This window comes from Schistocerca piceifrons, chromosome 8, assembly GCF_021461385.2.
Source record: "Schistocerca piceifrons isolate TAMUIC-IGC-003096 chromosome 8, iqSchPice1.1, whole genome shotgun sequence".
NCBI classification, from domain to species: Eukaryota; Metazoa; Arthropoda; class Insecta; order Orthoptera; family Acrididae; genus Schistocerca; species Schistocerca piceifrons.
This window is the reverse complement of record NC_060145.1, coordinates 468,070,812-468,084,785: the sequence shown is the minus strand read 5'-3', so window position 1 is coordinate 468,084,785 and position 13,974 is coordinate 468,070,812. Positions and strand designations below refer to the sequence as shown.

The window sequence follows — 13,974 nt, the reverse complement described above, 5'->3', positions numbered from 1 at the left end:
ACGATCTTTCTATTTCCAGTCTTGAGCTTTGAGATATATTTTCACTATTTCGAATTCCTTCCATCTTCCCACTGTAGCCGAAATCCGTGCTCACCACCTATGGCCTTCTCTAGTGTGCTGTCTCTATGAACATGTTCTTTTGCCTTAAAAGCTTCTTACTTAAATCGTCAAGCCGCCTGTTAAGTCCTTGTATTCCTTGGTTATCCCAAAATAATTAAAAGCAAAATCTCTTCTTTAACACTTCAGAACTCTTAGGGATCTCAAAGGTATTCATAAAATAATAAATAGAAATAAATATATAAACTTATCATTCAGAGATTAATTTCGAATCTTTACTGTAATTAAAAAAAGAAATAATCATTCTAAGAATTAAAAGTTCAGATTAACTAAAAAAAATTAAAAAAAGACGTATGACTACTTTTGGTGGAGGTGACAAGTTCTCTGCTGAATTAAAATCTTCCTGCCTACTGGTAATTCAACTGTAGAGCCAAGTTGGAAATTACATACGTTTTGTGTGTGGCCCTTCTGTTGATTCATAACGTTAAAAACTAAAATTGTTCTTAATAAAAGTTAAAAAAATCATATAGTACATTTACTTTCTTCTGATAATACAATTTCCAGGAAACTGTTGACCTCTCTTGTATTCTGTGTATTTTCTTGATAGTACCATGTTCTTCCGATAGGTACAATATGAAAGCTTGCTTTATTCCCATTTCTGTCTTCTGTGTGTAAGACACATACTGTCCAGTAATTCAAATGCAACTATGGATTTTTGGTTCACAGGATATCTGCAAAAAAACAAAAAAAAAGACAACTCCTCCGGAACAGGCCATGAAAGTCCAACGCTACCGACCGGCCGCCGTGTCATCCTCAGTCCACAGGTGTCACTGGATGTGGATATGGAGGGGCATGTGATCAGAACACCACTCTTCCAGCCGTACGTCAGTTTCCGAGAGCGGAGCCACTACTTCTCAATTAAGTATGTAAGTAGGCTGTTTATGTTTTCTCTATGTAAGTAGGCTGTTTACGTTTTCTTATTGGCAACGTTACGTAGCGCTCAATATGAAAATCACTGGCTGTGCTGTGTGCAGTCTGTGGCTAGTTTGCATTGTTGTCTGCCATTGTAGTGTTAGGCAGCTGGCTGTGAACAGCGCGTAGCGTTGCGCAGTTGGAGGTGAGCCGCCAGCAGTGGTGGATGTGGGGAGAGAGATGGCGGAGGTTTGTAATTTGTCATGAACTGATATATATATTATGACTTGTGATGATATTAAGGTAAATACATTGTTTGTTCTCTATTAATATCTTTCATTTGCTAACTATCCCTATCAGTAGTTAGTGCCTTCAGTAGTTTGAATCTTTTATTTAGCTGGCAGTAGTGGCGCTCGCTGTATTGCAGCAGCTTGAGCAGCGAAGATTTTTGTGAGGTAAGTGATTTGTGAAAGGTAATAGTTTAATGTTAGTCAGGGCCATTCTTTAGTAGGGAATTTTGAAAGTCAGATTGCGTTGCGCTAACAAAATATTGTGTGTCAGGTTAAGCACAGTCATGTAAAATTGTTCAAAGGGGACGTTTCATATGGCGACCCTGCCAGGACGACACAGTGCTGTATTTGTACATTCTTGCTTGTTAGTTGCACGATTACGTAACGACTATCAGGCTTACATACTTAGGACACATACTATATTGGTACTGCTAATGAGATTTTAATGCAACATTTTGGTTTACTTGAAAATACATTCTGGGTTTAAAGTACTTTCTGTGAGATACCAGATGACACAGAGGTTAGTTTATGTGACAGCTACACGATTTTTATCACGACGCTACTAATGAGTGACAATTTACAATGTTACTTTTGCGGTGTATCTGTTTTATATCTGCACAGTTTTCTGAATTCTTCTGGAAAGAAAAACATGTTTTAGTAGTAACTTTTGTGGTATAGCAACAATGAGACAGCCTTTTTCGTGGCACAACATTACGTTACTGTACAGTACTTTCTTCATCACGCCAATAAGCATTATAACTACGATATCTATACGCAAAGCATTTCACTTTTGTTTATCATGAGGTAAGTACATTGGCTTCTGCAGAACTTAGCTTTCGGAGGACGATAACTACGACACTTCCACAGAGATTATGTTGCAACAAGACGCACATTTAGCGCTACAGGACACGCATTTCAGTGATTAATTTTGTACTTAAAACATTTATTTTTAAAGATTTTTGAATTACAAAGAAAGTTTTCCGTGATATATTTCATTCCATTGGTGTAATCTGTAACACCTGAGGGTATAATTACATTAATCCTCAGGGGGGTACACGCTTACTTTGTGTACCATGTGTGTGGCAACCACAAGGAACCCTAGCTAATATGGTATTTGCTTATACAACTTTACACGTCGGTACCATATTTCTCTAACACAGAATTACACAGCTATCTGATTATTTGACAGAGAAACAAACATTCTTTTTACTACATCAGTGACACATGTTTACGTAATTACACCGTTGGATAACTTCACACTTACGAAATTGTATTTTGTCTGTACTGTGTGAACTCTTCATATTTTTTTGGAACCATTGTGATACTATGAGAGCTTTGAATGATGTATTTGGTAAAGGGATTATGATTTTTAAAGTACGTTTGAGGCAGATGACACTTTTGACATGAGCAGAGAATTTTTTTAATTATTGGAGGAAGCTACGACGATTTTGAGATTTGACTGAGGTGTTATGATGTTATTTTTACGACGACGATGTGTATTATGCTGCTGAGGTATGTTTACGATTAATAGGCTGAGGCTACTATATGAGTTATTTGATTATGCTTCATATTTATAATGACGAAATATTGACGAGTGTCGATGGATACGTATATGTGTAATAAGGTATGGAGTAATGAATAGTGGGTAGGGACTCTTGACTTGTGAAAAAGGATGTTGGAAACCAAGAATCGTACTTTAAGAGTTATGACATGTGTGAATGTATCACAATGCCACTGAACATTTTTTGGACACTGTTATATTTATAGGGTTTTGTTTCTACAGATTTGCAACGCTAATTCTTGACCTGTGAAATATTTTTATGTGAGGCTGTCACTGTAGCGGTAAATATTTCCGTAAGAAAGTTAAGTGACCACCTGCACGTAATGCGTCGCGGGCACCCAGCTGTGTCAGACGCCTGGAGAAAAAGCCATTATTGCGAGCCCTTTTCAGCGGCACAGGTAGAAAAAAAAAGAAAGGGAAGGCCATTGTACGCGCTACTGACATCTCCTTGTTGAAAGCATACTGTGGAGCTCGTAATTTATGATATTTACTGAAATGCCTAATGAAACGATGAGAAACATTTAACAGCTATTGTCTTGCTAGTTAAGAAAAATGCCATATGGCTTGCTTTATGTATTTATTTACACATTTTGTTTAATATCAAGTTTCTAGCTGCACTGCAGCAATGGTTAAAATAAAATTTAATATATGTACTAATATAAATATTTTATGCCTACAGATCCAGTAAATAATTTTATGATCCATCCAAAACAAATGAGGGAGCACAAAAAGAAATTTCCCTTCACAGGAATTGCATAAATAATTTTTTTACGATTTGGTAACTTATCTACTAGCGTAAGTTTTTGTGATGCATCACTCTAATGTTAAGATGTGACATAGGTATTAGACATGGCCATTTTAGTGTAATATTTTTTCTGCTTGCGCTATGTCATGTTTAGGTATAAGTTGCTGCTGTTTGCCAGGCATAGTGTTATTGAATTTGACTTTTGCTCATTTATGCTGCTAGCTTTGCCAATTTGCATTTTTTTGCATTGCTGTTTGTGTTGATTTGTTATGTGATGCTGCATTGCCTCGTCCGTTAGTTTAGCATCTGAGCTCAGTAGATTTAAGTTAGCTTAAGAGGGGGTAGCCTCTAAGAGAATGAGTTGCGATGAATTGGAAGAAATGCATTGAGAAAACAGGTTTAGGTAGGATTTTCTTGGAAATAAATGTTGAGGTAAGAAATGTGTGAACAAATAAATACAGAAAGCATGCTTAGATAGAATTTTTTTTGGTGGAAACAAAGGATGAAATAAGAGGAAAGATATATGAAGTTTTGGGTTGGACTGCAGTACCAAACGTTACACTGAAAACGAACCCTGTCCTTTCCTATTGGTGTTATCCCACTATGTGTTTGTGTACCCTTGAGTATTTGTTTTCTTCCTGTCTCTGTGTACTGTTTCATAGAATTTTTTTCTCTTCTAATACTAAGCTATATTCACTATGAGGAGGAATACTGTTATCCTCAAATATAAGTTGCATTAATAATATGTTATTTTCTTTGTAAAGTTGTTTACAATTCTGTTCTGTTTCAATGTTCATGTGTGAAATTAATGTTTCGAAAACTATTCTCATTATTTTATGTATGTACTTATGTCACTATTTTTGTAACACTCATGTATATGTTTATTTCTATTCTTTTGTAAAGCCTGTACTACAAATGTTATCTGTATTATTATGTTTTTAATTATGTATTTTGTACCTTTGTAATTGTATTCTTATGTTATAAAATTGTAATTGTCACCAGTTCATGACATTATTAACTTGTTAGTTACATTTCACTGCACACGTTTCTGTTGGTCATAGTACATGGACAATATGTGAGAAGTAGGGACTGATAGTGTTTGCACGTGTGTTAATAATTCAGCAAGGGACTGGATAACAGCATTGCTGGTTCTAAGGACAATTCCAAAAACGTTGTGAGTGCACAAGTGGTGGTTTATGGACTTGCTATATTCTCTGCAAGACTCTTCGATGGTGATTGTGCACCTGCACATTTGCAACAGATGGCTGCTGGCCGTCTCTACAAGGACTACAGTGGGTCTACATCTTTGATGGCCCACCAATACCGTAATCTCTACCAGGACTACAGTGGGTCTGCTCTGTGATGACCTACCTACCAATATTCATCAAAACTTCGACTGACTCTGCTGTGGGTTTGCTCTGTTGTGGACCAATACTTGTCTGCATGTCGAGAGTCAGCACTGTCTTTCCGTTGGAAGGACAACACTACTTCTTCAAGACTGCATGGAAATCCACTACTTCTGTGTGCATTTTCTTTTACTGCTCAGACTTTGAGAAAAACACTGCTATTCTCCTGTTATGTACGATTAGGACTGTCTTTATGGACTGTGAGAAAATTTGAGCTTTTGACCAACATAATATCAATAAGTGTGTGCATTTGATTTCTTTGTTATTGTAATTATGAAAAATTTTATCAAATCATTATTGGCCACTGCCCAATCCCATTTGTAAAATTTTTTGTGGGGAGCATGGGGGCTATGTAAGTAGGCTGTTTATGTTTTCTCTATGTAAGTAGGCTGTTTACGTTTTCTTATTGGCAACGTTACGTAGCGCTCAATATGAAAATCACTGGCTGTGCTGTGTGCAGTCTGTGGCTAGTTTGCATTGTTGTCTGCCATTGTAGTGTTAGGCAGCTGGCTGTGAACAGCGCGTAGCGTTGCGCAGTTGGAGGTGAGCCGCCAGCAGTGGTGGATGTGGGGAGAGAGATGGCGGAGGTTTGTAATTTGTCATGAACTGATATATATATTATGACTTGTGATGATATTAAGGTAAATACATTGTTTGTTCTCTATTAATATCTTTCATTTGCTAACTATCCCTATCAGTAGTTAGTGCCTTCAGTAGTTTGAATCTTTTATTTAGCTGGCAGTAGTGGCGCTCGCTGTATTGCAGCAGCTTGAGCAGCGAAGATTTTTGTGAGGTAAGTGATTTGTGAAAGGTAATAGTTTAATGTTAGTCAGGGCCATTCTTTAGTAGGGAATTTTGAAAGTCAGATTGCGTTGCGCTAACAAAATATTGTGTGTCAGGTTAAGCACAGTCATGTAAAATTGTTCAAAGGGGACGTTTCAAGTAGCTCCTCAGTTTGCCTCACAAGGGCTGAGTGCACCCCGCTTGCTAACAGTGCTCGGCAGACCGGATGGTCACCCATCCAAGTGCTAGCCCAGACCGTCAGCGCGTAAGTTCAGTGATCTAACGGGAACCAGTGTTACCACTGCGGCAAGGTCGTTGATAGGATAGCTGCAAGCTGCACTCTGCATTAATTACATGGTTGATACCTATTGTGAGTAGGGGGTCAGTAGAGGAATTAGCACTGCCTCCATTGTCGCTGTATCTGCCAAAGTTCATGGGTCAAAGCGGCAGTGGTGCCAGACCTCTAGAAAGGTTCAATGCCCTTCTTGACAAATGTCCTCAAACATTTATCCTTCAAGGCAATGCATCAATGTCCTCATAGTATCATCCTGGGACTACTAAGACCCTTTTGTCTTCATAACTTTCATTAGTAATAATCTATTTTCCAGTTACTGTAATTAATAGCATACTACTTTTATTGTCATTATTCAATGAGCAACCATAATTATTTATTTCCCAAAAATGCTGATTATCCTACAACAGTCCAACCATCAGACTGACTTGTGTACTGTACATCATTGGACAGGGTTGTATGCTGCCCATCTGCACACCTGGCATATGTCTAGCAGCTTCTTAAATAATTACATTTTCTGCAGTTTGTAGCAGGTTACTGTGCCCAATGACATTTCTGCAAGCACCCTATTATATAAGTCGTCCTCCATCACTATATACAATACTGGGGATATTTCTTACAATTTTACTTATTTTTCTAAAAAATATCCACTCTTTTTGAGATGATAAATAAGTAAGTAACAAGTAATGTAGTACATCATTTAAACAATTTACATATTGAAACAGTTGACAACCTACTATGGTGAGAAAATTATTACTTTACGTGGATAGATATGTGTGGACCATGTGATTAGGTGTATGTTAAACGAAACAATGGGTGATACACTACCAGCTCACCAGAGAGAAGACAGATAGCATGATATTACTGTGTGTATGGAAATAAATCGAGAATTAGGAACATTTCTACAGCCATGTTGTACTCATGAAGAGTACACAGAACATCAGTATTATGATGATCATGATGCTCAGTTTCTGGGCACTCAACTGTGCGGTCATCGGCACCCATACAAACTCCCAATTTTACACAGTCCATTTTAGTCACAAATGATGATTATGATGAAATGATGAGGACAACACAAACACCCAGTCCCTGGGCAGACAAAATCCCCAACCCGGCTGGGAATCGATCCTGGGACCCCATGATCCAGAGGCAACAACACTAGCCACTAGACGATGAGCTGCAGACATCAGTGTTATGATTTGAATAGGAATGCGAGTGAAAACACGCACTGTTGAACGAGGCCTTGACTACATAATCCACTTTTACACTATGGTTCACTGTAGGGTAGGAAGGTTATGAAGTTTTTATTATGCTGATCAATGTACATGCCAGTTAGGGGCCCCCACTTACACAGTTGTAGGGAGTGAGTGGGTGCACTACAGCTCCCAAGAGCTACAACAGAACATGGTAGATTGGACAGATAGCACTTTGCCACCAGTTGACGCCCACCTGAGATGCTGTCACTCTCATGACCGTCATCTGTCACTTCGCATCTGAGCAACATAGCCACCTATGGAGTCGACTAGAGATTAAGTGTGTGGAACAATTCTCTCAATAGAGTGTCTAACAGCAGCGGCAGCTTTTCTGGGATGATGGTGGATGGTGTGATAATTCCTCTGTCGTCACTAACATAAATATCACACAGAGGTTGTAGGAAGGAAATGAGAGATTAGATCACATGAAAACAGTCACTTTTCCTTACTCAGTATTATGTAGGCAGGAGACCACTAAATCTGTGCAAATAGCCCTCCACAATGTACAATAACATGTTTTGTGTATATATGCCGAAAAGTAGGTTTAATGCTCGAGGTGTGCCTAGCTTATTGCTCGAGGTGTGCCTAGCTTAGCATTACTACACACAGATCTATGAGATATGTAAGTATTTAGTGTCATTTCTCCCACGTGCTATTTGATGTTGTGTGGTGCAAAGTACATGTAATGTTTGATCCAGTTCCTTGTTCCACTGGTATGGAAAAAAATTTGTAAAAAACAGAAAGAAGAAACAGAAAGGCCTCTGACTAAATCTATGATGTTGGAGAAAGTAATATACTCTCTCCAATACGCCCAAGAGGAAAACTCTCTCCAACTTATTGTACCTCTCTTGCAGCAGTAATCGACTGTTTAGCATGTCAGTATAACGTTACAATTCCATTTCTGTTTCTCTTCATTGGATTTGTGTGTGGCACTTTATTACCATTTCTTATTTGAGTGGTATCAAACACAGTAGTTATAAATGGAATACTATGTTCATCTTTAGGCAGGGCACTTTTATGACACTGCCTCCCAACCACTAGAGGCATACTACAGTTTTCTGGGCACATTGCACACAATGCTGCTTGTTAGTTTGAAAAATGCATACTCTCATGCTATACGTCGAGAGAGGGACTGGAGTATAAACGCTTAATACGATCCGAGTAACCACAACCAGTCATGCTAGATGATATTATTAGCAGTAGTTCAAAGGAGGTGTCAAGATTGCAGTGTAGTCTTATGCAGTATTAAACTCTCTGGATGTTAGCTGTATCTATATAGAATATCTGTGTGTGGTGTTTCACCTTAACAAAAAATACCCAAGTACTTTGGCCATATACATATAATTAAGCAGCATATCTTGCTAATTCCAAAACAGGATTTCTAATTCATCTTAAGCTATACAGAATATCCAAAACACACGCCTGTCTTGTATGTGTGTGTGTGAAGTACCTTGCACATATAATAAACACCACTAAAACTACGAGTTTTTCTGCATTTAAATCAATGTACAGCATCTATCCTGTAGTAGATACAAACTTCTTGTATCCCAGATGTTCCTCATTTTTTTCATGAATTAAAATTTTAATGTGTTTTTTCAAGATTTTCAATATTATTACAAAATCTTCTGTATTTTACATATTTCCCACATTTTCCTGTATTCTCCGTGCAAATGTACAAGAATATATCTGTTTTTATTGCTTATCCTAACATGTTTCCCCCATCAATATAGAAGGAATCCACAAAGTGTCTGAAAGATTACTTGGGTGGTACATTATAGCTGGTACGCTTACTAATGGACTTGTGTGTATTTTTCTTTCATGCAATGCAGACTAATACAACTTAGTGGAGTGTAAAAGTTGTTGCAGGTGCGCTATTACTACTTCATGAAGCACCTGTTAATAGATGATACAGCTAATAGTTACAACAGTATTGTGTGCAGAGTACAATAAAACATTGTTTTTAACCCTATGTGAAAAAAGAGGAAGTACTGTCTGCCAAGTCTAAATTCTGACACTGCAATCACAATACCTTAATAGTGGTCAGTGTAGGTAAGAATTATAATTAGTATGTTACAGATGGTTAATGTGATACCAGGATCAGATATTTTCCTATGTAATACACAATATTGCCGCATCAAGTCGCGGTTTATAAATAGCTTTTTTTTGGGTATTCTCTAATGTGCTAAACCTAAAATAAGATTACAACATTATCCATCAAAATCACTGACGTTTGTATACATTTAAGCCAGTTCTCCACAGTGGACAACAGACAAGTCGTGCATAATCACACAGCTTTCTTGATCATTTCCCCACATATATTAAGTAACTACACATCACCATTCCTTCAGTTAATGGAGGAGATTGCATGAAAGTAGAATGGACGTATCATCTGTTTAGTGGTCATGGTACGAGTCCTACAAAAATCCATGAGTTACCTAAGAGACAGAAATAATGTCATTGAGAGACTACAGATACCGATCAGTTGCCCCATAACCACCCCTGCTGTCACCGCTGGTTATACGAAATGGAACAGATCCCCTCCAAAATTGCATTGTCTTCGCATAAACATACTCATCTGCAGATCATCAGGGTGAAGTATTGTTTAATAGCGTTTTTGTGGGTATTAATGCAATGGTTCCTATGCTGTCTGAAACATACTGCCAGGCTCGTTAGAGTGAAACAAGGCTTATAGTGTTTCGTTGGAATGAAAGCATGTACACATCTGAAAATAATAGCCGTAAATAAATGTATTCTTACTCCTATTTGGTGAAGCGTGTTACAGAAGTTAGCATAGCTGGATGGCTTCTGTTCATCACGCTAGTCTTCCAACCCGTGATATGAGTTATGCACGTAATAAATCTTTCTGCTGTTGATGTGTGATACGAATATCTCATTACGCATCTGGTCAGCTTGTCAGGTGATATATCAGCCCACGGTGAAAGAGCGTGTTAGACTCAGTTGGTGCTATCTCTCGAGAAGCAGCGAGCCCTTGAATCAATCAGCACATGTGAGTGGAGAGAGCGGTTAGCCACCCAATGGCTACCAATGACAGCAGCCACTATATCAGCGCTCATTGAGTGATGAACCACACTGCTGCGCATGTTTCATGTACACCGTCACGTGTAGATTATTTTATTTCTTTCTCCCCAGTCGTAACAAGTGAAAACATATGTGAAACGTGGAGTTAATCCATTCCGTTAACAATATATCATCCTGTCAATATGAGTAATACATGTACTCAGAGTAGTATATCATCAGCAGACCGACATTACTTCTTGGTACCGGCAGTGGTGGTGGCAGCGGCAGCAGTGGGGGCAGGGGCGGTGCAACTGCGACCCGCATGGCCTGGAATCTGTAGCAAGTTTTCTCAAGACAACATTATTTCCGCCAGTTACAAACATCTTGGATCTTCATTGATATCCCTCTTAGCATCAGGATTTTTTTTTATTTCACGAAGTTTTGCTGGGGGTCATAAAGACCTCAAGTAATTTCCACCTGATGTATTGGATAATTATAAAGAACTAATATGGACACATACATTACGGTGGTTCATCGTAACACTCATCATTTTATTTCCATAAATGTTACATTCAGAAAACAGGAAGAAATTTAGATTAGGGTCATACTGACCCACCAGTGCTCAGTACAACAAAACACAACTTTTAACGTATGCTAATTACAAAACTGAACAGAACATTATTGGAAGCTACTGTCTCAGAGGAAGCAACGCATATATTTTCAAAGTAGTAGCTTTGAAAACAAGAGAGAGTTATATGTAAGTCTGCAGGCTTTCGTGGCCAGTGCCACTAAATTTAAAATCTTTTGTGTTGTTAGGAAGCGTCATATTTCTTTCTAAAAAAATAATCGACGTTTCGACCCCTCTGCTGGGACTTCCCACGGGGTATTTCGGGGCTCACTATAGCTAGAAGACTGTCACTGTCGCGTTCACTTGTAAAGGGGAGTTCCACCGAGTTTGTGACTGGTGGTTAAAATTCTTGTGGCCACCATTGGTGGGCCATCGTCACAGGTTAATATTCCCGCGCTGATGCAGAAGAAGGGGCGTTATTGGCTAAACTCTTGTGGATACTATTGGTAGCCCACCGTTATTGGATAGAAAGGCACTATTCTACACATACGTTAGATAATGGTTATTGGTTGAGATGACGCAGCGTAACAACCCAGAAGTTTTTTTAACTTTAGTGACAATGGCTACGAAAGCCTGTAGACTTACATAGAACGCTCGTATGAGCAAGAGGTTTCTACCACCAGCAGAAGACTGGAAAACCTCCACAGAAGAAGAGGTAAATTACTAAGCGACCTGGCCTTTCTCTCCCGGTGTCGTGATAGTGACGTTATTCCCAAACCCGCCAGAATTAGCCACCATGTGCCGACAGTAAAAGCCAGGAGGATGTACCAAAGGGCGAGACAAGTACTTCTTCGTGAAAGAATCCAGCAATTACTCAGAGACTTGAATTATGCTGGCTCTGTTTTAACTGATCTGTCTTTTCACTGGCGGCAGCTCTCTCACCCCAGGACTGGGATAAAGCGGACTCATTAACGTTTGATCATTCAGCAAGGTTTTCGGATTTCAGTGCTATGAAACAAAAAGAGAAGTTCGAAAAGCTAGCGGTTAAAGTGCGCAAGGAAGACGCCACTGTGGACCCGAAACGAGTAGTGGTGAATCCCTCGTCAGAAGTACTCCATGAAGCTCCTGTTTAACTTCTGGCGAAGGTCTGAATTTCGCAACAACACCGAAGAGAATACCTGTTGAAGAAATCGTAAGTGCCGTCGAAGCACCCTTGTTTCACCTTCCGAAAGTGCAGGCCGAAGAAGTAAGACACCATGTGTCGAGAGTTCTACGGAAATCGTAATCTCTCAAAGGCAAAATATAGACGCAGGAAGGGGAAACTGTCATTGATCTCATGAGAAACGAAAGCATTTTTGTAACGAAATCGGATAAGGGGAATGTTACCGCTGTTTTGGACGCTGTGGATTATCACAGGAAGATGTGTATCGCAAGTTGAAAGCCGATCCGGCGAACAGAATCATTTGGAAAGTCAAAACCTGATGTCTGACTCCAGATTGGACAGCCATATTGCAAAGAATGTAACACCTCGAATACCTGTGTCGTGTCACCCAGAACGAGTGGACTGCCCAAGATACATAAAGAATCGGTTCCTGCGAGGCCTATCGTAGTGGCATTGACTGGACAACTTATTTTGTAGCACGTCATTTAACTGGCAAAGTGAGACGTCTATTTGGTAAAACAAATGCTTTTGTCAAAGATTCGAAACATTTTTTAGAAATTATACGCACACTGAAGATATCTGCAGGTGACATTTTTATTAGGTTCGATGTGATATTTTCATTACTAACATCCCAGTATCAGATACAATGGAGGTCATAAGGGAGAAAGTTGCTCCAGATGTTTGTGACTTAATTAAATTATGTCTTCGTTCGAGCTGTTTCCTCCTGGTCAGTTCTATGACCAGGCTGACGGCCTTGCTATGAACTCACCCATATCGTCAGTTGCAGCTGACATTCTTATGGAAGTTTTTGATCAACAGGCATTAAGTAGTGCTCCCTTGGAGTCTTCTTGTTGCCTCAGCTATCTGGTTGATACATTTGCTATATGGCCACATAGCGAAGAAGAACTTGATGCGTTCCACAATTTCTTAAATGAGATTCGCCACTGCATCAAATACCTTGGAGGTTGAGAGTGACATCGATCCCTCTTTCCCAGATGTGCTGCTATACAGAAGATTTGATGACACTCTAGGTTACAGAGTGTATAGAAAGCCGACCAACACAAACAGATGCCACTTCGCACCGCCACCCAGCCCAGAAGCAACCAATGCTCAAATCTCTGTTACCACGTGTCTTCCATAAAAGCGATGACGACAACCTGGAATCGGAGTCAGAATTTTTAAGAAGGACAATAGAGGCAAATGGCTATGGTTGTTGTTCAATCGTCTGGGCTTTTAGGGGGAATATTAATCACGCTAATAAGAATGACGAGGAACAGCCTTCTCACTCCGTTAGCTTACCATTCATTTCTGAGTCACTGATCACATATGCAGAATTGTAAAGAAAACTGGTGTCCAGCTTTCTTCCTTCAGTCAAAACAAAATAAAAGATCTTTTCTGACGAAAAAGGTCTGCATCTGATTGCCTTCACAATGCAGGCTTCTGTGAAGTGATATGTGGCTGTGGAAATGTATATTAGGGCGAAACAGGAAAAACTGTTAATGAACGCATTAGGGAACACGAACGGCACATGCGGCTAAAACAAAGTGTGAAATCGGCAGTAGCGGACCATCATGAGAACTGTGGCTGAGGTATCGATTTTGATAACATACGTGCACTGGCTAAGGAAACGAACATTCATAGAAGGAAGGTTCCAGAAGCGGTTGAAATTTACAAGAATTCACCTAATTTCAATAGAGAGGACGGACATAGGCTTCCGGCATCGTGTCTTCCCGCTATCAAGGAAGTGATTGTGCGGCCGTGGTGTGTGAGCAGTACAAACAATACGGTGAAAGTCACGTCGGAGGACAATAATACTCTGGGTAAACATTTCCCCTCTCTTGCTCTGTCCGTTTCGCATCTAGCCAGTGCTGATGGGCAACCAAAAGTAGAAGGTGGAATTTTAACCAGTAATCCTTCTCCAGCGTGG

General features: G+C 39.4%; 1 protein-coding gene across 1 annotated transcript in view; it reads right to left on the bottom strand.

The window, feature by feature from the left end:
- Positions 1-13,974, bottom strand: part of LOC124712463 (fatty acyl-CoA reductase 1-like) — a 158,445-nt gene that overhangs the window by 13,422 nt on the left and 131,049 nt on the right. The gene's annotated exons all lie outside the window — the stretch shown is intronic.